The sequence below is a fragment of the Bufo bufo genome, chromosome 8 (genome assembly GCF_905171765.1).
Source record: "Bufo bufo chromosome 8, aBufBuf1.1, whole genome shotgun sequence".
In the NCBI taxonomy this organism is placed as follows: domain Eukaryota; kingdom Metazoa; phylum Chordata; class Amphibia; order Anura; family Bufonidae; genus Bufo; species Bufo bufo.
Window position 1 is genome coordinate 39,031,168 of NC_053396.1, and position 21,560 is coordinate 39,052,727.

The following is a 21,560-nucleotide window of genomic DNA, read 5'->3' on the forward strand; positions in this document are numbered from 1 at the left end:
TCTGCACTGACCTGCTTCCTGGTGTCTTTGACTTGGCGTCGTTTGTGCTGTTTGGGCTCATTCGGTCCGTGCAGGGAGCCGTCCCCCTCTGCGCCGCTGTTGTACCTGGACAGCTGATTGCAAACGCCGCGATCGGTATGCGGCGTGCGGCTAACAGACGGGTAGCTGCCAGCTCCTCTCCCTCATTGGATGCGGTCCGTCCTCATCCCCCCTCAGGCTCCCAGCGCTTCAACCTCCCCACCTACGAGCGCGCGTCCTCACGTGCACGTGCACGTGCGCGCCGCCATGCTCCGAGAGAAAGTATATTATAATGCATTTGTATTGTGCAGCAGTTGTGTGCGGTTCTGCTGCGATACCGCAGCTATATACAGGGACAAGCGTTATTAGAACAAATAATTTCTACTGGTGTGATATACCAGTTGCCCCCCCAAAAAACAGATTGAAGCAGGGATGTGATATACCAATAATATACTTTCTATATAGTGCATTTAGGTAGTGCAGCATTTGTTTGTGGTAGTGCAAATGCCAAATTCCTGCCACAGTATAGAGCTACAAAGCAGACGTCCTTTCCTGCAAGCTCCAGGTTGTGTAAAACACAATAAAAACACACTACATATTGACACATGTATCTTTTCAAGCAGGAGCACAAAAACAATGACCGTTTAGGGCACAAAAATGCCAGGACAATTATCCAAAAGGCCATAGTCAGAGAATGCTGCAATTTTTTAAAAGACGACATGGACCCAAAAAAAACCACACGACACAAGTAAAGAAAAACAGCACTAGAAATGCATGCTTGTACTACAGTTCATACGTTCTCATAGACTTACAGCTAAAATCTGGAAGCAGTGTTTTTTGACACAAAAATGCACTGAAAATATTGCAAAAAACAACAACATGCAAATCCTTTGTTCCAAGCTGATCTATTGCATCAGGGCCCATGAGCCTGTATCTACGCCCCTGGTCCGCCACTATAGCTATGGACCTGATGTACCCCAACAGTGAATGGTGCCACATCAGAACATATGCAGTATATGAAGGTGATATATTGTACATATATACATGTATATCTCGGGGTGGGGCACTGTTGCCCATTGAAGAAACCCAACGATGAATGGAAACTTATTTTTCAAGCAATGCTCCATGGGAAATGTGTGCAAATTAGATTATACCAGCCAAACCAGAGAGACCCATCTGTAGACTGTTCGTTAAGTGGAGGTGAAGAGATTCATTCACATGCAGCGATCACCTTCACAGTATGAGGACGAGGGATTGCTCATACAGGTGCATTCTTTCTGGGCAGCAGATCGCCGTTTAGACCGATCCGATCCGCTGCCTAGAAATGATAATTTACTTGTCTGCACAAACGCCAGTTTCACCAGATGAACGAGCGGTTCGTTCATTCATCGGGTGATCGGCGGCACATTCAGATGGGTGGACTGTAGGGAACGAATGTTCACAGGAATGTTCGTCCCTGATAATCTGCCCGACTATCGGGCACGATTGCCAACCCTCCAGAAATTTCTGGATAGTCTGTAAAAATAGGCGACTTTTTTCCTGTGTCCGTGATTTTTTTGAGGCTGGTGCTTCTTGACTAGATTATTTTGGAGGTAATTACCATAATTTTACAGCTCACAGTAAATGCTGGGAATGTGTTCTTATCCGTACACTGAGCTATAGACATGTATTATTTATAGGGGGACATTTATAAAACTGGTGTAAAGTAGAACTGGCTTAGTTTAACCCACAGCAACCAATCAGATTCCACCTTTCATTTACCAAAGGCGCTGGAGCTGTCCAAAATGAAAGGTGGAACCAGTTCTACTTTGATAAATTACTCCTATAATCTTTATCATTCATTATGGTTTTCCAATTTGTTCATATAAAATGTTGGCGGTAATTTTGGGATAAACTGTCCAGAAAAAAGAAAAAATTCTGGTAGGCAACTTTGCAATCGGGATGTGTAAACCCACTATTAGGTTACTTTCACACCGGCAGGCTGTTCCAGCAGAGGATTAGCCTGCCAGATTTCTCCAGATCCAGCCTAGCTGGATTCCGCTGGATTTACTATAATGGGAACTGGCTGGGATCTGGCTGCTCCCTGCCATAAATGCCAGGATTCGTCTGGACAAAAACTGTTGCATGCAGCGTTTTTTGTCTGTCCGAATCCCGGAATTTATGTTAGGGCGTGGACGGATTACGGTTGTATCCCATTGTAGTAACTGGGCTCTATAACTAATGCCACCCTTTTGTACATTCTAAAATAACAAACGATATGCAAAGTAATTACTGGAGACATCACAGACAATGTAAGGTCCCCTTAAAGGAGTTGTCTCACTTTAGGAAATAGCATGTATCATGTAGAGAAAGTTAATACAAGGCACTTACTAATGTATTGTTATTATCCATATTGCCTTCTTTGCTGGCTGGATTCATTTTTCATCACATTACATATGGCTTGTTTCCATGGTTATGACCACCCTGCAATCCACCAGCGGTGGCCATGCATGCACATTACAGGAAAAAGCGCCAACCTCTTTGGTGGCCAGGAGCGTTGGAACGCACATGGGCTATTGGGCTGGTGCTTTTTTCCTATAGTGTGCAGGCACGACCACCACTGATGGATTGCACGGTGGTCGTAACATGGAAATGAGCAGTGTATAATGGGATGGAGAAATGAATCCAGCCAAAGGAGGCAATATGGACAATCACAATACATTAGTAAGTGCCTGGTATTCTCTACATGATAAATGCCATTTGCTAAAGTGAGAAAATTCCTTTAAAATGTCAGTGATGTGTCAAGAAATCCTTTTGGGACATTGTAAGGTCCCATTTTATACGTCCGTCCTCCTCAACAGACATTGTGTAATATTAAAACAAAAACGTACAGTATATATTATCAGGTGGGAAAGGTGAGGCGCCCTCTGGTAAACTACAGGTATGAGGTTTCCCATGCATGGCTTGGCTTACTCTTGACATACAGACAATGGCCATTGTAATACCCTACAACATCTACACTGCATATTTCTATAGTAATCTGTTTGTACCCCAAGGGCAACCACCTGTTTGTAGCATCAAGCGTAACTGTATATTTCAACTGTGACTTCACCTGCAAACATTTACGTATCTCCCATGCTACTGTATATTGTTGTCCGTATATTACCTCACTACAGCCAATACAATAGAGAGAAAGACAAGGAAGGACCCTCCGATGGATAGATGAACGTACTCTATTCTACCTACAGAGAAACCTCATGCAGAATGGCTATGCAAAATGGTCTTTTAGAGGGGTGGTGCTTCTGAAAGAAGAGGGACAAAATATACAGAATATTATTGTCATAATTGGCTCATAGGGGGTTAAAAACAAAAAAAGAAGCCGTACTCACCTCACTGATCCCCCTCCGATGCCATTTGCTTAGCGGTCCTGGCTGCTCTCCACTTCCTGGGCCGGGAACAGCATGCAGGATTTGCCTGAAAATGCCAGCTCAGCCAATCACTGGCCTCGGTGGTGCCCCTCCTTAGCCAGTGATTGGCTGAGCAGGACTTTTTTGGCTTTTCCTGCATGCTGAAACGGGATCAAGAAATGGAGAGCAGTGGGGACCAGTAACCATGTGAATGGTGGTGGAGGGTATTAGTAAGATTGAGTTTGGATTTATTTTATATTTAACCCACTGTGAGCCATATAGATAAAATGTAATAGCGCTGGACAACCCCTTTGAATATTAAAACTATTAACTGGGAGCAGTCTAATGCAATACTATGGCTCTGATTTGTATGTAGAACCAGGCTTGGACTGGCCCAAAGAGGAACATGTGAATCCCCTGGTGGGCCCCTGAGTATACTGGGCCCCTAGTCCCCCACTCACTACTCAAGTGGCACATGGCACAGTAGACTGACCTATAGATAGGATGGCTGAGATGCTATACAGTACATTTCCCATGTTCATATACAAAAACTGGGTAGTGTGGGCAGGTAGTATATGCATGTACCTTTACAGTGGGCCCCCAGTATGAATTTTACTGGTGGGCCCTAGGCACCCCAGTCAGACGCTGCGTAGAACTGCTATAAATGGTGCATGAGCCCTTGACTGTACGGCCATAGGCCTTCAAATTGTGCCATGCTCTACCAAATGTCATATGTCTGAAGGTATAGGTGACAGCTGACAGACAAGTATGGGCCCCTTTTTGAATTCATTTCCCTGGGCCCCTGGCTACAGTACCAGCCTTATGTATTAGAGTGTTATAGTCAATATGAACAGTCTCGATGTTTCTCATTTTGTAACTAGGGATATAGAGAGCCCATGAAGTATTTCAATAAATGTCACCGCAGGTGGTCACTTGTGACCTGGCTGAAATGGGCAGTGTGACAGTAATAAGCCTGCAGGATATGGGTTATAATAAAAGATTAGCTCTTAAGTCAGGCAAATATATTGTATGTGAGAATGCATTTCAATTCAAGGTGGTAGTTGCACTGATTATCGACTGAAAGCTGTCTATGGATAAACCAGGGACGTGAAAAATAACCATGGGGCCCCATAGCAAAACTTGAATAGATTGGTCCAGGATGATTGGTTTCCCTAATGCATATGGATAACACATTACATGGATAATGATGTAATAACAGTGGGTCGATGCAGTGATGTCAAAGTAAGGCTACTTTCACACTCGCGGCAGGACGGATCCGACAGGCTGTTCACCATGTCGGATCCGTCCTTCCACTATTTTGCCGTGCCGCCGGACCGCCGCTCCGTCCCCATTGACTATAATGGGGATGGGGCGGAGCTCCGGCGCAGCACGGCGGTGCACCGCGAAAGCCGCTGGACTAAAAAGTCAGACATGCAGGACTTTTTAGTCCGGCGGCTTTCGCCGTGCACCGCCGGAGCTCCGCCCCCGTCCCCATTATAGTCAATGGGGACGGAGCGGCGGTCCTGCGGCACGGCGAAATAGCGGAAGGACGGATCCGACATGGTGAACAGCCTGTCAGATCCGTCCTGCCGAAAGTGTGAAAGTAGCCTAAAGAGAGAATAAACACAGTGATATCTCACTACAGAGATATGGAGACAATGATGTCACAGTACTGAGAAAATGAGCACAGTGATGTCATAGTGCAGAGGTAATAACAGGGATTTCACAATACAGGAGACTCATGTACACAATGATGTCACAGTACAGGGATAATGAACAAAGTGATGTCACAAAACATAGATAATACACACAGTGATGTCACTGTACTGAGGCAATGAACATAGTGATGTCACAGTACTGAGACAATGAACACAGTGATGCTACAGAAAAGGGTTTATGCACACAGTGATGTCACAGTACAGATTAATGATGTAATAGAGGGATAATGTACACAGTGATGTAATTATAGTAGAATAAGGCTACTTTCACACTAGCGTTTCTATTTTCCGGTATTGAGATCCGTCATAGGATCTCAATACTAGAAAAAAAAACCGCTTCAGTTTTGTCCCCATTCATTGTCAATGGGGACAAAACGTAACTGAACAGAAGGGAATGCTCCAAAATACATTCCGTTTCATTTCATTGCATTTTAATACCGGATGCTGCGGTTTGCTTTCAGACATGGGATGCGGAGAAAAATTACTGGTGAACTGTTGGTTGACATGAATGTGTGCATTAGGCTACTTTCACACTAGCGTTTTTGGTGGATCCGGCAGGGCTCGGTTGTATTATCTTCAAAATTGCCAAGACGGACACAATAGAAAACTGATCCGTCCCCATTGACTTGCATTGTGGGTCATGACGGATCCGTCTTGGCAATTTTGAAGATAATACAACCGAGCCCTGCCGGATCCACCAAAAACGCTAGTGTGAAAGTAGCCTAATGCACACATTCATGTCAACCAACAGTTCACCAGTAATTTTTTTTATCATCAAGCACTGCTTCCCAGGCCCCTATTGGTAGTACAGGGATAATGAACAGCGTGATATCACAGTACAGAGATAATCTAATGGAATTATACAAAAATCAATGCAGGTAAAATGCACACAGTGATGTCACCGTGCACACATGGTACTTGCATAGTGCCAACATACATCATTTTCTTACCTTGATGGAACTCACAATTTAAGGGCTCGTTCACACGAACGTTTTTTGCGTTCCGTATACAGGCTGTTTTTGTTGAGTTCCGTATAATGGTTCCGCCAAAAAACTGAATGTACTCTGTATGCATTCCGTTTCCGTATTTCCGTTTAAAGATAGAACATGTCCTATTATTGCCCGCAAATCACGTTCCGTGGCTCCATTCAAGTCAATGGGTCCGCAAAAAAAAACAGAACACATACGGAATGTACTCTGTATGTCTTCCGTATCTGTTCCATTTTTGCGGAACCATCTATTGAAAATTGTATGTCCAGCCCAATTTTTTCTATGTAATTACTGTATATGCCATACGAAAAAACTGAACAAAATAAAGGAACGGAAAAAAGGAATGGAACCGGAAACACTACTGAAACAAAAAACGGATGCGTTAAAAACGGCCTGCAAAACACTGAAAAAGCCATACGGTCGTGTGAACAAGCCCTTAGTTGGAGGAAACCGGAGTACCCAGAGAAACCCACAAAAACATGGGTGGAACATACAAACTCCATGCACATGTTGTCCTTCATCAGGTTTGAACTAGCGCTGCAAGTTACCAGTATTAACCACTGAGCCACCAAATTTAGAATAGGGAGACATAACATTTTCTATGCCACTCTACATCTCCCCACTAACTGCAGCTTTTGAGTGGAGATGGCCCCCTCAGTTGTTGGTCCCCTATAGCAACTGTTATGTGTGTTACCCTGGTAGTTATGCCTATTGGGATAAACCAGCATAGTCTTCTCTCTTTATGCTACTTATTGTGATCCACATTAAGGAGGACATGTCAGCAGGATCAACCCTATTAAATCAGGCACACTGTCAGACAGTGTTGATCCTGCCGATTAAGATGATCCCTGAATCGTGGAAATCAACTGCTTCTTTCCAGGGAAAACGGACCTTAATTCCATATGCAAAATAGGGCTTCAGTGCAACAAGGGATGGACCCTAGCCCCTCAGGGCACCTGAGCTCTTCTGCTTTCCTAGGTTTGCCACGCTCCTTTACGCACTTCAGAACACTGAAGCACTGATTGGCATATGGAATGATGCGACTATTTTCTCCCTCCAGGTATTGTTTTAATCAGTAGGGTCAACCCCAACAGACAGTTTACCTGGCTTAATGGGGTTGATCCTACTGAAAGGTCCTTTTTAAATATATGAACTATTTTACATTGTGTTCTATATTTGATACCTAATTTGTGCTTCTCATTATTTAACCCTGTGCCTCACAGTGGTGACAAAAATCACAATTTTCCAGTAAATGAGCTGCTCACAAGACTTTGAGTTTTGCTTACCAGTTGCATATTGCATATGCAATATGTATATTACCTGAATATTTAAGAGGATATTCACGAGATGGATTTTACAGCTGAATTCTACCGAAAACCCGCTGGTGGCTGAGTCCTATCTGCGTCCAATAAATCTCAATGGGAGGCAGCAGTGAGGATTGTAGAGCGGCAGCTTATAGCCAATAACGGACATGTCCCTTCTTGGTGTGGCTGCAGCTATCAGCTGCTGCTCCGCAATACTCAGCGCTGCCTCCCCTTGAGATGTATGGGAGGCAGAAAGGACTCGGCTGCCGGTGGAATTTCAGCACGGCTGTCTCTGTCAAAATTCTGCTGTTGTGTGAAGGTCCCCTAAAGGAGTTTCCTTCTACTGTTTCTTACCGCCATTGGGCTGAATTATAACAGATACTAAATCACAAACCTAGTATTTTATTCGTTTCGCAAGATTTATTAAAATTATAAAATCCCTTTACATGATGGCACTTGTGGCGCCTCACCAGTTAGCCCTTTTGTCTTGCGGCTCTGGATCCCGGGTCCGAATCCCATCAAGGACAATATCTGCATAGAGTTTATATGTTCTCCCCGTGTTTGTGTGGATTTCTTTCTACAGAAATATACTAAGCCACATCTTTAGGCCTCATGCACCCGACCATATGTATTTTGCAGTCCGCAAAAAATACGGATGCTGTCCATGTGCATTCCGTATTTTGCCGAATGGAACAGTTGGCCCCTATTAGAACAGTGCTATCCTTGTCTGTAATGCGGACAATTATAGGACATGTTTTATCTTTTTGTGGAACAGACATGCGGACATACGGAAATGGAATGCACATGGAGTAACTTCGTTTTTTCCCCGGACCCATTGAAATGAATGGTTCCGTATACGATCTGCAAGAATAAACAGAACAGACACGTTCGTGTGCTTGAGGACTTAGTTTCTGGACAGAGACTGATGACAGTCTCTACGGCACATGTTGGTGCTATACAAACAACGTGAAATAATAAAGTAAAATACGAAGAGGTTATAAGAAGCTTCTACTGAAATGGAAAAAGCTGCCTTTTATTGGAAGGACACGGCGATACCATTTTGATGCAATTGGAAAAAAACTACAAAAAGGTCATGTAATAATATAAATGTAATACAATCAAACAAATGAAGTAAAGCTTATTATTGTTCTAGGAACCTCTGAATCTGGACTCTAATCCATGTCATAGATAGAAATGAGATACAATCAACTTAATACAAGGGGTTTAGAAAAGTAGCCAATTCTGTATAATCTACGTAGATTCTGTATAATATCAGTGATAACGCAGCAGGGCAGGCACACGACACAGGTATTGTAGACAATATAACCAGGAAAGTCTACTGTACCTTTCTCCAGACAGGTCCTTGGAGAGCTCTGAGCACGGCTGTTGTGTCCTGAGCTCTTTATATAGAGACGGGGCTGGGGGGGGGCCCATCACACCCAAACGGGGAAGGGTTTATTGAGGTCATTTACAGCTACCTGCAACATGTTTCTCAGTGTAGTCTTTATTTGGCAACTGTAAGTAACAACCACCCTGTACCGTAATAATGATATACACTGTCTATAAATATATAGAATATAAAGTCTACAACAACATTTCTATAGGTAGTGAGGATAAAAAGGAGATAATAAACATCAGCCTATATCTCATACTAGGAGTGCTGTACACACCCTTGTGAGCACAGGAGAAGATAACTAAAAAAGCAGATATGTACATAAAAAGAGACGGCAATATACAGGGAGCAGGATGTATTTACAGCCCGTGCCGCCCTGCACTATGCTACGTCACAGGGAAGCATATCTATATACAGTCCCCACCCTTGATTGCCCTTGGGATGCTTGTCTAAGAAATTTAAACCGTAAGGATCCAGATTAGGAGAATTCTTGAGGAATAGAAATGATTCCCTGGTTTTGTTTGGCGTTTCTAAGACAACTTTAAGGCTATTGTCACCCAAGACTTTATTGGTTCTCACAAAACCTTTGCGGCTTGTTGCTGTGGAGGACAATACACTGCATTCAGTATTGTGACTTATATATTTATAGCTACCATATATAAAATACGTGTTTTGTCTTTCTATTCATTGTAATAATCTCCTATATAAGGGGTTCTATACGTTTTGTCTTCAGGAACACAAGGAGATCAGAATTGAATCTGTGAAAAAGAAAAACTACCTATTACGGCAGTGGTAAGGAACCACTGTGTTAACGAACAGATTTGAGTTTGGGTAGTCCCCTGGTATTCACCCTTCCTGGGATTTGTGTCCCCACCCTTGCCTTCATTGAACTTGGTGGACTTATGTCTTTTTTTCAACCGTATTAACTATGTAACTATGTAACCCTTATACAGGTATCTGGACTTTGCTGCAGGGGAATCACCAGTCTGCTACCTCCTGGAATAGTCTCTATGTGATTGTGCAGGGTACAGAAGGGTCAGGCAAAATTGTAGACAGGGATAGGCCGAGATCAGGGTGGCGGAGTGTGTGCAACGAGGGTCAGGGCAGGCAGTGTAGAATCAGTACGGAGGTCAGGCACAGGTCATAAAACAGTAAATAGGCATAAAGTTGGCACATGTGCAGACAAGAGAATACAACACACCTTTTCAGGAACTAAAGAACAAGCTAAAGAACCTATTACCAGGGCCGGTTCTAGGTAAAATAGGGCCCTGGGGCGAAAAACAATAAGGCCCCCCCCCCCACATAACACTTGCTGACTTTAACGTCCCCCCCCCATCACTACAGAAATACAGCGCCACATACCTCTTACATCCAGTGACGTCTCCTTTGATGTAGATGTTCTCTGTCCTCATCTTCTACTTTCAGACCTTCAGACCAGACCACCATTTTGTCGCCATTTTCCGTCTCTGCAGTTTGACAACAAAAACAAATCTTAGTTTACTACTTTTCCATCATCCTCCCATCTTCTGGACAAATCATCCTACTACCCCCAATACTGTGTCACTGTGCTCCCCAATACTATACTGCAGAAGAAGATAATACTAGTACCACACAGAGCCCCCCAAAAAAAATACCCCTTCTTCGTGGCCTCAGTAGAAGCCCCCATAGTGCCCCATAATAATGTGCCAGTATTAACTGCCTCTCTTTCACCCCCCATGTGCCAGTAACAAGTGCCTCTCTTCCACCCCCCATGTGCCAGTAACAAGTGCCTCTCTTCCACCCCCCATGTGCCAGTAACAAGTGCCTCTCTTCCACTCCCATGTGCCAGTAACAAGTGCCTCTCTTCCCCCCACCCATGTGCCAGTAACAAGTGCCTCTCTTCCACCCCTCATGTGCCAGTAACAAGTGCCTCTCTTCCCCCTCCCCATGTGCAAGTAACAAGTGCCTCTCCATGCCCCCCCATGTGCCAGTAACAAGTGCCTCTCCATGCCCCCATGTGCCAGTAACAAGTGCTAAATCCCCCATGTGGCGATCTCCATGCAGTCATGCACACCTGACCAGTTAGCCTGCCCTGGAGGCTGGTTTTAAAGTCAGTATAAAACTGAGTCTGCTTATATAGCACCTACCAGTAGCCATTTGGCTCCAGAAGTATATAGTGGGCTCAGCATGCATGTTGGTACTTGCATCCCTGGATCCGATGAAAGCTGTAATGGCACCGGACGGGGTTAAAAGCAGAGTGTGCTTGGCGTGCTTGCTGTACCTGCACTTCCTGGACTTTGTGTGGCTATCATGGCCCATAAACAGGTAGGAACCAGTGTTAGGGACCACTCATAGAGGCGACCTTGACGTGGTGAGTGGCTTATTACGCTTTGGCCAAAATGTACACCAATGCCTCATTCAGCATCCAGCATGGAGGCAGGGCGGTGTGCTGGTTGCAGAGTGCTATTGCATTTGTATTTTGCGTTTAAATCCCCCATGTACCAGTAACAAGTGCCAAACCCCCCCATGTGCCAGTATCAAGTGCCAACCCCCCCATGTGCCAGTATCAAGTGCCAACCCCCCCCCCCCCCATGTGCCAGTATCAAGTGCGTCTGGATGGTGTCCATTTTCCTAGTTTCCATTCCTGGCCTCATGTATTCCTGTCTACCTGGTCCCTGGTGAGGATAACACCTGATGCTTCATTCTTTTATGACATATTCTGTAAGAGAATCATTTTTAATTCAGCACAAAATTAAAAGGAGAGCCTTCCTTATTCTTCCTTTCCTGAAAATGAACATCATTTGTACAGTAGTGGTGGTAGTAGTGACTATTGCTCGCTTTCCATATCTTTTGTCTAGGAATTGCCTGTACAAAGGGTTCGATTTTACAGAATGCAGAATAACACTTTCTGGATAAAAATAGCGCCTCAAGTGCACTATGGGAGGCAGGGGTTGCCTAGCTTATAAAAGCCATTTTCAGACATCCTATTAGGGAGTCAATGGAGAAGGTCCCATGTATACAGTCCTCCATTACAGAATGTCTTTCACATTGGAGGAGCTGGTATGTCTGTGCATTACAAGGACAGACCTTTGGTTGAGCTGTATAATGCTATTTCCTTATGGTGGGGAAACTGTAATTAGTTGGGTTTTCTCAGAGATTAGAGCTGATTGCTATGGGTCCCATCATCAGGATACTCTTATTTTTAGGAGCCTTGTCTTACATAAAGGGATAATCCTAAGTGTACTGCAAGAACTGAAAAGAATATTGCAAGAACTGAAGAGAACATTGTAGTCTCACTATAGAAGAAGCTATGGCCTGTCGGATATTTCCACTGTATCGGCCACTGCAAGGTAAACGTAGTATTACATGGTGGCCATTACAGTGCAGCTCAATGTAATTCCTGTCATGCCGCACCACACTTATCTAGAACATTTAGGGGGTCATTTATTAAAACCGGTGTAGAGGCGCCGGCCTCTACGTAACTTCGGCGCATCCAGTGCCAGCTCTAAATGTAAGACGGCTTCCTTGCAGTCTTACATATGCCATTTTCTACATCTAAATCTGGCGTACAAAATTATAAATGAGACAGCCCTTCCCTGCCCACGCCACGCCCAGAATTTTAGACCTCGCGTGATCGGGGAAAAGTCACAGATTACAGAATATAGGTGTATTTTCAGTATAATAAAAGACCCCCTTAGTACCCAAGGTAGAATGGCCAGAACATACTCATAGCCCTACCAAAAAGTGGTACCCCTCCCCCATTTATCAGACATTTATATCTGTCTATCTGTAGAAATATAATTTTTTTTATATGTAAATTATGTATTAGCACCTATTTAATAATGACTCTGTATTGAATAACTACACTGCTCAAAAAAATAAAGGGAACACTTAAACAACACAATGTAACTCCAAGTCAATCACACTTCTGTGAAATCAAACTGTCCACTTAAGAAGCAACACTGAGTGACAATCAATTTCACATGCTGTTGTGCAAATGGGATAGACAACAGGTGGAAATTATAGGCAATTAGCAAGACACCCCCAATAAAGGAGTGGTTCTGCAGGTGGTGACCTGACCACTTCTCAGTTCCTATGCTTCCTGGCTGATGTTTTGGTCACTTTTGAATGCTGCCGGTGCTTTCACTCTAGTGGTAGCATGAGACGGAGTCTACAACCCACACAAGTGGCTCAGGTAGTGCAGCTTATCCAGGATGGCACATCAATGCGAGCTGTGGCAAGAAGGTTTGCTGTGTCTGTCAGCGTAGTGTCCAGAGCATGGAGGCGCTACCAGGAGACAGGCCAGTACATCAGGAGACGTGGAGGAGGCCGTAGGAGGGCAGCAACCCAGCAGCAGGACCGCTACCTCCGCCTTTGTGCAAGGAGGAACAGGAGGAGCACTGCCAGAGCCCTGCAAAATGACCTCCAGCAGGCCACAAATGTGCATGTGTCTGCTCAAACAGTCAGAAACAGACTCCATGAGGGTGATATGAGGGCCCGACGTCCACAGGTGGGGGTTGTGCTTACAGCCCAACACCGTGCAGGACGTTTGGCATTTGCCAGAAAACACCAAGATTGGCAAATTTGCCACTGGCGCCCTGTGCTCTTCACAGATGAAAGCAGGTTCACACTAAGCACATGTGACAGATGTGACAGAGTCTGGAGACGCCGTGGAGAACGTTCTGCTGCCTGCAACATCCTCCAGCATGACCGGTTTGGCATTGGGTCAGTAATGGTGTGGGGTGGCATTTCTTTGGAGGGCCGCACAGCCCTCCATGTGCTCGCCAGAGGTAGCCTGACTGCCATTAGGTACCGAGATGAGATCCTCAGACCCCTTGTGAGACCATATGCTGATGTGGTTGGCCCTGGGTTCCTCCTAATGCAAGACAATGCTAGACCTCATGTGGCTGGAGTGTGTCAGCAGTTCCTGCAAGACGAAGGCATTGATGCTATGGACTGGCCCGCCCGTTCCCCAGACCTGAATCCAATTGAGCACATCTGGGACATCACGTCTCGCTCAATCCACCAACGTCACGTTGCACCACAGACTGTCTAAGAGTTGGCAGATGCTTTAGTCCAGGTCTGGGAGGAGATCCCTCAGGAGACCGTCCACCACCTCATCAGGAGCATGCACAGGCGTTGTAGGGAGGTCATACAGGCACGTGGAGGCCACACACACTACTGAGCCTCATTTTGACTTGTTTTAAGGACATTACATCAAAGTTGGATCAGCCTGTAGTGTGTTTTTCCACTTTAATTTTGAGGGTGACTCCAAATCCAGACCTCCAAGGGTTAAAAAATTGGATTTCCATATTATTTTTTTTGTGTGATTTTGTTGTCAGCACATTCAATTATGTAAAGAACAAAGTATTTCAGAAGAATATTTAAATAATTCAGATCTAGGATGTGTTATTTTTGTGTTCCCTTTATTTTTTCGAGCAGTGCATATAGTTACCATAGTGTTAGAGTATTAAGTAGTGTTGGTCGAGCACCAAAGTGCTCTGGTGCTCTGGCCGAACACATCGGGATGCTCGGGTGCTCTACCGAGCACCCAAGCACAATGGAAGTCAATGGGAGAACCCGAGCATTAAACCAGGCACCCCGTGATCTGAAGAGGGGAGGGTGTCTGGTTCATAGTAAAAGGTCAGAAATTTATGGAAATACCACTGAAATGGTTCGGGAACAGCATGGTGAGGATGTCTGGATGCATCTTGGACTCCCAGGTCGCTGCTGGGAACGACGTCGTCCGAGTAGTACGCCACAATAATACGCACCAAACCGAAGATAAAATCAATTTTAGAGGACAAATTGTTAGGAAACATTCTTTCCTGTGTATTTAAATGTATATAAAGTGCAAGTGCTGCCAAAAAATACAAGGAAGAGGCACTCCGATACAACCTGTATATCACATAACGGAGGGCCTAATTCACATTGTGGTACAATTGTTCAGGTAGTGGACTCCTACACTCATAAAGCCTATGCACTAAGTGAAAGGGCTTCCAAAAATTGCAAGGAACCGGCACTCCAATACACCCTTTATTACACATAAAGGAGGGCATCATACACACTATTATGATTGATGGCCTGTTGGTGACCCTTAAAAACATTAGGAGCAAGGACCTGCTGCCGAGCTGACCATCTAAAAAAAATTGTGGGCGAGGGCCTGCTGCTGATCTGACCATCTAAAAATTTTGGCGGGTGTGGGCCTGCTGCCGAGCTGACCATCTAAAACATTATGGGTGAGGGCCTGCTGCCGAGCTGACCATCTAAAAAATTTTGTGGGTGAGGGCCTGCTGCCGAGCTGACCATCTAAAAAATGTTGTGGGCGAGGGCCTGCTGCCGAGCTGACCATCTAAAAATTTAGGGGTGAGTGTCTGCTGCTGAGCTGACCCTCTAAAACATTATGGTTGAGGACCTGCTAGTGACCCTCAAAAACATTATGGGTGAGGGCCTGCTGGTGACCCTCTAAAACATTATGGATTTGGGCCCGCTGATGAGCTGACTGTGGCCAATGCCGCCTCCACAGCAGATAGTCCATGTACATAACACGTGTTGAAAATATATCACAAAATGGCAGTATGCATAAGATGGTGGTTCAACTGTTCAATCTTGTCATTCAACATAAATTGGTGGATATATTTATCTCTTCAGTATCTGTACTCTCACTTTAAGTTATTTAAGCACTTTATGATCTCTCTGAGAGGTCTATTTGAGGTCTAACCAAAAGTTCTACTTGCTAAATTTGGTCACAATTTGCAGTATGCAGTTAGCAGTAACTATTTGCAGATTGGTTGAGTATGATCTGGTATGGTTGTATGGAATTTGGATTGCAATATGGAATTTGAATGGTTGCAATTGTGAACTTTGTAGTTTGCAGTTAAATTTGAGGTTTGCAATTGGTGGAACTGTAAGTAAACACACATATAACTGGTTCAGTGTACAGTTCTAAACACTATATTAACAATGGGAACATTATATAACTGTTTTAAATACCTATTTTGGCCTCTCTGCTTCCATAAAACACAGCTCTTAGTGGAGTGAATGTCTGTTCAGCTTCTCTCTCTGGTGAATAATGATTCCAGCAGCTCCTGCTAGGGGAATTTCCCACACAAGTTGTGTGTGAGGCTGGCTGTGATTGGTCTAGACTCCTGCCCAGCAACAACAGTTTAACTCATTTGCTTTCTGTTGTTTCTGCGGTGTCATTGAGCTTATCTCACATCCATATAATGAATCTTAAAGGCATATTATCTTTTCTGCTTCTGTAAACACAATATATAACAGTTATATGTCATCCAAACATGAAGTCACTGTAAAAACCTCTTCCCTTGTCTTTAACACACAAACATAGGAACTGTATTAAGGTTATTGGCAGGTCTAGCTGTATAAACAGACAAGCTATATTAGCAACCTAGGACAGGTCAGCTACACTGACCCTCTAAAACATTAGGAGCGAGGGCAGCCTTATAAGCATGTTGATATGATGGAGGAGGACGAGAAAAGGGAGATTGAACCATATACCCTTTTTAGTGGTGTAAGGGGTGCATGGGAATACAGTGTATTCAATACACCATAAAATCCACATTTAGAGTGCCTTTATGTTCAGCCGCTTTCCTCTGGTGGAGTAGAGAAGTTAGGGGCAATCCAGGCCTTGTTCATTTTTATAAGAGTTAACCGGCCAGCATTTTCAGTTGACAGGCGGATGTGCTTATCAGTTATTATGCCCCCAGCAGCACTAAATACCCGCTCTGACAAAACGCTGGCGGCAGGGCAGGCCAGCACCTCCAAGGCGTAGAGCGCCAGTTCGTGCCATGTGTCCAGATTGGACACCCAATAGATGTAAGGCACACAGGGATCACTGAGGACGCTGACACGGTCTGCTATGTACTCCACCATATTCCAAAATGTTTACCTCCTTGTGACACAAGGCCGCGCATCAGGTTGAGGGTGCTGGCGGGGTTTCATAAAACTGTTCCAGGCCTTGGAGAGTGTTGCCCTGCCTCTGTTGGAACTGCTGTATGTTCCCCTGGTCTCCCCTCCTCGGTTGGTCAAGGAACTACGTACTCTGCAGCCAGCGTTGTCAGCTGGAAATTTTTGGAGCAATTTTTCCACAAGGACCTTCTGGTATTGCACCATTTTGCCCGTCCTCTCCACCACAGGAATGAGAGATGAGAAGTTTTCTTTGTAGCAACTGTCGAGAAGGGTGAACAACCAGTAATTGATGTTGGCCAAAATGTGTACAACGCGAGGGTCAAGGGAAAGGCAGCCTAACATAACGTCAGCCATGTGTGCCAGAGTCCCAACAGACAAGACTTCGCTGTCCTCATCAGGAGGATGACTCTCATCCTCCTCATCCTCTTCTACCTATCCACACTGAACAGATGGAATAAAACTTCCATGGGTACTACCCTCTGTAGCGGAGGCAACTGTTTCCTGCTCCTCCTCATCATCCAATTCGTGCTGAGAAGACTAACTGAGGGTGGTCTGGCTATCACCCTGTGTACTTTCTTCCCCTATTTCCACCTCTTCCACATGCAAAGCGTCCGCCTTAATTGTGAGCAGCGAGCGTTTGAGTAGACACAGAAGTGGGATGGTTACACTGATAATAGCGTTATCGCCGCTCACCATCTGTGTTGATTCCTCAAAGTTGCGTAAAACCTCACAGAGGTCAGACATCAATGCCCACTCATCACTTGTGAAGAGCGGAAGCTGACTGGAAAGGCGATGACCATGTTGCAGCTGGTATTCCACTACTACCCTCTGCTGTTCACAAAGCCTGGCCAACATGTGGAACGTGGAGTTCCAGCACGTGCTCACGTTGCACAACAGTCAGTGAGCTGGCAATTGCAAGCGCTGCTGCAGCGTTGCCAGACCGGCGGAAGCTGTCGATGACTTTCAGAAATGGGCACACACGCAGCGCACCTTCACCAGTAGCTCAGGAAAATTGGGGTAGGTTTTGAGAAACCGCTGAACCACTAGATTGAACATGTGGGCTAGGCATGGTATGTGTGTGAGCTTGCCGAGCTCCAAAGCCGCAACCAAGTTACGGCCATTATCAGACACAACCATGCCTGGTTCTAGGTTGAGTGGCGAGAGCCACAGCTCAGTCTGGTCCCTTATCCCCTGCCATAGCTCTGCGGCAGTGTGCTGTTTGTCACCTAAGAAGATCAGTTTAAGCACGGCCTGTTGACGCTTCCCCACTGCTTCCAACTACTGACTGATGTCTGACTGGTGCTGCAATATGATAATTCAGAAGTGGAAGTGGAGGTGGAGGCGGAGGAGGAGAAGGGGGGCTGCAGCCACTAACGTAGGTGGTGGCGGAAACCCTGATGGAAGTAGGGCCCTCAATCCTTGGCGTTGGTAGCACCTGTGCCATCCCAGGGTACGACTTGCTCCCGGCCTCCACAACATTCACCCAGTGTGCCGTCAGGGAAATGTAGCGTCCCTGACCAAAAGCACTTGTCCAGGTGTTAGTCATTAAATGGAGCTTCCCAATAACTGCGTTGGTCAGGGCACGGGTGATGTTACCGGACACATGCTGGTGTAAGGCTGGGACTGCACACCGTGAAAAATATTGGCGGCTGGGGACAGAGTACCACGGAACAGCCGCCGCCATCAGGCTGTGGAAAGCCTCAGTGTCTACAAGCCTAAATGGCAACATTTCCAGGGCCAGCAATTTGGAAAGGTGCGCATTTAGTATAGCACTGTCTGTGGGTGGGTGGCTGGGTATTTGCGCTTTCGTTCAAAGACCTGGGGTATAGACATCTGTACGCTGTGCTGGGACACAGAAGTGGATGTGCTAGCTGATGGTGCTTGCGAAGGTCCAGGTGCATGGCGGGAGGCATTCGGGCCTGCGTCTTGGACAGGGGATTGGCCAGCACATAACACAGGGGAAGAGGAGGCAGTGGTGTGACCCGCAGACACTGGTTGTGGACTCAGGCGTTCGGCCCACCTATTAGGGTGCTTTGATGCCATGTGGCGGATCATGCTGGTGGTGGTGAGGTTGCTAGTGTTCACGCCCCTGCTCATTTTGGTACGGCACAGGTTGCAAATGACAATTATTTTATTGTCTGCACTTTCCTCAAAAAAGCGCCACACTGCGGAACACCTACCCCTTGGCAAGGGAGATTGCCACAAAAGGGTGCTATGAGAAATAGTTGTGGGCCTGTTTAGTGTGGCCCGCCTTCTTCCTTTTGCCACCCCACTGCCTCTTCCAGCCTGTTGCGGTGCTGCTGATCCCTCCCCGTGTTACAGCAGGTATAGCGCAAATAATGTCGCTGTCATCAGCGCCTAATAAAAAATGACACTGAATGAATGTCGATGATATTTAGGATGCGCACACGTTAAACAGGAGGTATAGTCCAAGTAATGTCGCTTTCACCACCACCTAATAAAAAAATTACACCAAATGAATGTTACTGATATTTAAGATGTGCACACATTAAACAGGAGGTATAGCACAAGTAATGTTGCTGTCCCCACCGCCTAATAAAAAATTACACTGAATGAATGTCACTGAAATTTAGGATGCGCACACGTTAAACAGGAGGTATAGCACAAGTAATGTCGCTGTCACCAGAGGCTAATAAAAAATTACACTGAATTAATGTCACTGATATTTAGGATGGGCACACGTTATACTGGAGATGTTGTGCAGGTAATGTCGCTGCAACCAGCAGCAAAAAAATTACACTGAATGTCACTGATATTTCGGATACGCAAACGTTACACTGGAGATGTAGCGCAGGTAATGTAACTATATAGAAATTAAGGTATGAATTGTGTTCTTTTTAATGGTATTTTGTGATGTCATTTTATTGGTGTGGGAGGGTTTTTAGGTGGGGCGGGATTGTATTAGGGTTTTAAACAGCTGTGTTTGGAGCATGCTAGACGCCCCTGATGAAGCTTAATTGCAAAACCCGGGTCGGGCAGCGTGGAGATCTTTTATCTTTTACCTTTGTGATATGCCTGTTACAAGTGGAGACTTGTGAGTATAATAAACCATTTTATCTGAAACAGACGAGGCAGTGCTTCACTATCTTGCTAACCCCTTGGTATCATACAGGTTGTGTGGATTGGGGAAGTGAGTTCTGGTGGATTTAAGCCCTTGTTCCCATGTCCGGGTTATCAGAAAGGAGCCTTAGGGCTCTTTCAGACGGGCGTTGCGGGAAAATGTGCGGGTGCGTTGCGGGAACACGCGCGATTTTTCCGCGCGAGTGCAAAACATTTGCACTCGCGTGAGAAAAATTGTGCATGTTTGGTACCCAAACCCGAACTTCTTCACAGAAGTTCGGGCTTGGGATCGGTGTTCTGTAGATTGTATTATTTTCCCTTATACAGTTGTGTTCCAAATTATTCAACCCCCAATGCTGTAAAGGGTTTTAGGGAATTTAGTGTACTTTTGTAATTGTGTTCAGAATGAAATCTTACAAGGACTTTTTAAAGAACCAAATGCAACTAAAATGACATCAATTGTTTTTGTAATACAGTATTAAATGTTTTTTTTGTGATTTCTTCATTGACACAATTATTCAACCCCTTAAAGACTACCACTCTTAAGAACAGAGGTTCATTTAAGTGCTTTCGATCAGGTATTGAAAACACCTGTGGATGTCAAGGAGCAGCAATCAAGCATAATAAGCACCAATTAGGCAGATTTAAAAGGACACTGTGATACTCAGCTCCTTCTAGACATTTACTGGTGTGTTTACAAACATGGTGAAGTCAAGAGAATGGTCCAGGAAGACAAGAGAAGAGGTGATTTCTCTTCACAGGAAGGGCAATGGCTATAAGAAGATTGCAAAGATGTTAAACATACCAAGAGACACCATAGGAAGCATCATTCGCAAATTCAAGGCAAAGGGCACTGTTGAAACGCTACCTGGTTGTGGCAGAAAGAAGATGCTGACTTTGACTGCTGTGCGCTACCTGAAGCGCAAAGTGGAGAAAAGTCCCCGTGTGACTGCTGAGCAACTGAAAAAAGATTTGTCAGATGTGGGTACTGAAGTTTCAGCTCAGACAATAAAGCGCACACTGCGTAATGAAGGCCTCCATGTCAGAACTCCCAGGCGCACCCCCTTGCTGTCTCCAAAGAATTAGAAGAGTCGACTGCAGTATGCCAAAAGTCATGTGGACAAACCACAAAAGATTTGGGATAGTGTTCTGTGGACTGATGAAACAAAATTAGAACTGTTTGGGCCCATGGATCAACGCTATGTTTGGAGGAGGAAGAACAAGGCCTATGAAGAAAAGAACACCTTGCCTACTGTGAAGCATGGCGGGGGGGTCAATCATGCTTTGGGGCTGTTTTGCTTCTACAGGTACAGGGAAGCTTCAACGTGTGCAAGGTACCATGAATTCTCTTCAGTACCAGGAGATATTGGATGAAAATGTGATGCAGTCCGTCACAAACCTGAGGCTTGGGAGACGTTGGACCTTTCAACAGGACAATGATCCCAAGCATACCTCCAAGTCCACTAGAGCATGGTTGCAGATTAAAGGCTGGAACATTTTGAAGTGGCCATCGCAGTCACCAGACTTAAATCCGATTGAGAACCTCTGGTGGGACTTAAAGAAAGCAGTTGCAGCGCGCAAGCCTAAAAATGTGACTGAACTGGAGGCTTTTGCCCATGAAGAATGGGCGAAGATACCCGTAGATCGCTGCAAGACACTTGTGTCAAGCTATGCTTCACGTTTAAAAGCTGTTATAACTGGAAAAGGATGTTGTACTAAGTACTAAGATTGAATGTCACTTGGGGGTTGAATAAAACTGATAA

General features: G+C 45.1%; 1 protein-coding gene across 1 annotated transcript in view; it reads right to left on the reverse strand.

Moving 5' to 3' along the window:
- Nucleotides 1-10,218, reverse strand: part of LOC121009536 (keratin, type I cytoskeletal 18-like) — a 45,235-nt gene extending 35,017 nt beyond the window's left edge. The window contains exon 1 of the mRNA XM_040442738.1: nucleotides 10,171-10,218. The gene's annotated coding sequence lies outside the window, so the exon portion shown is untranslated. The remainder of the gene's footprint in view (nucleotides 1-10,170) is intronic.
- Between the last annotated feature and the right edge of the window lie 11,342 nt (nucleotides 10,219-21,560).